We start from the raw sequence: 2,174 nt of genomic DNA on the forward strand, positions 1-2,174 counted from the left end.
AAGGGATGGGAAGGGTAAACAAAGGAGGAGGCTGCAATGCTTGGTAAGAAATGTACGCATTATCCTGCCCATGCAATTGTAACCCCTCTGTACAGTATCTTCACAAATAAAATAAAATAAAATTTTAAAAAAAGAATATACACAAATATCTATGTATATCCACATATATACACATATCACAATGTTAAAAGTTATATGTGTATACACACATACCACATTTTCTTGTCCTCTCTGGGCTGCTTCCATAACTTGGCTATGACAAATAGTATAGCAATGAACATGGTGTGCAAATGACTTTACTGCATCCTTGCTTAAAATTTTTGGATAAATGTCCAATTGTGATATGGATGGATCCTATGGTAGTTCTACATTTTGTCTTTTGAGGACTCTCCAAACTGCCTTCCATAGTATTTGTACCAGTTTATGTTCCCATCAAAGGTGTGCTGTAACAGGGTCCCTGTCAGCGTCTGTTGTTTGCATTCTTGATCATTACCGTTCTTACTAGGGTGACATGGAATCTCAATATTGATTTAATGGGCATTTCCTTTATGGCCAGAGACATTGAGCATTTCTTCATGAATTCATTGTCCATTTTTACTTCTTTTGAGAGGTCTCTATTTTCACGTCTTCTGAGAAATCTCCTTTTCCTGTTTATTAATTGGGCTATTGATTCTTTGAGGGTTCAATTTCTTGAGTTTTTCATATATTCTCAATATTGGGCCCTTGTTAGACATCTAAAAGTTGAAGTGTAGTTTATTATTTAAAATGATTCCAGAGCCGGGCACCCATGTCTCACACCTGTAATCCTAGCTACTCAGGACGCCGAGATCTGAGGATTGCGGTTCAAAGCCAGCCCTGGCAAGGAAGATCTTTGAGACTCTTATCTCCAATAAACCATTCAGAAAACTGGAAATGGCACTGTGGCTCAAGTGGTAGAGTGTTCGCTTTGAGTTGAAGAGCTGAGGGACAGCAGCCAGGCCCAGAGTTAAAAAAAAAATGTCTCCAGAAATGTAGATTCTTAGGGAAAAAACCTTGCATATGACTAACATAGTGAACGTAATTATATTCCTGTGGTCATAACAACAGTATCGTTTAGCTCCCAAAAAATGAATATATGCACAAACATATATATATATATAAACTTCCATAGATGATAATGACCAGATTTATCATTTACTATCGTGTTCTCAGTATAGATCCCACTGAACATTTGCCTTTATAACACTGGAAAAGCCATCCATGTTATCTGTAGTAGTTTCTTTTATTTGAATTGGAAGTCCAGGCATTCATGTTCCCTCTCTGGCCAGCACTGCTTTCTACTTTCATGTGACAAAAAGATTTGATCATCAAGTTCAGCTCCTTAAGTAAGTGTCTGATTTCACACTTTCCAAAACAAATGCTGTCTTTCTAGTTAATCAGCAAGAATTGGGAAAGATTAAGAGAGTGCTTCAAAGATGCTCATTATCATAAAAATGTGAAATAAACATAGCAGCACACATGCCAAATAGCATGAAACTGTCACCAAAAAGATTCAACAGCTATGAAGAAAGAGTTCTTCAAAATATGCCAGGTTTTTCTTTAGATGATTAAAAAAAAGATCAATTCCAAATGTGCACATAAATCTTGCATAAAGTCATCAATGAGTCACAGAAAATAAATTAATGAATAAAACCTAGCCCCAGTCATTATAACAATCTGGTGTACTTTATTCAACATTTTCTCTGCTCTATGGTAAATTATAATTTTAGAATTTTTATTTGTATTTGTTTTATATAGAGATATGAATTGATTTTATAATTCCAATGTTTGCATCTAGCAACTCTTCTAAACACAGTTTCATCCTTTAAATTCATGTCGAGGCTTTGTGGAGATTTTTCTAGACATGATTATAATAACTCTTTCCAACTAATGTGTTTCATTTTTTTCTTGCTTGTTTTCACCAAGCCCTCTCACTAAATTTAAATGGGCAATACCTTTCTTCTTCTTCATCTAATACAGAAGTACATAAAATTTTTATCTTATATAGTATTTATTGTTGGTTTTATAAACATATTTTATCTGATTAAATAAGCTCCTTGAATGCTTCATTTGATTTTTATTCATCAATGGATGTTGAAGCAGATCAAATGTATTTTTGAATTGGTAGAGAAAATTATAAATGATTTTTATTCTAT

The sequence above is a fragment of the Dipodomys ordii genome, unplaced genomic scaffold (genome assembly GCF_000151885.1).
Source record: "Dipodomys ordii isolate 6190 unplaced genomic scaffold, Dord_2.0 Scaffold41, whole genome shotgun sequence".
In the NCBI taxonomy this organism is placed as follows: domain Eukaryota; kingdom Metazoa; phylum Chordata; class Mammalia; order Rodentia; family Heteromyidae; genus Dipodomys; species Dipodomys ordii.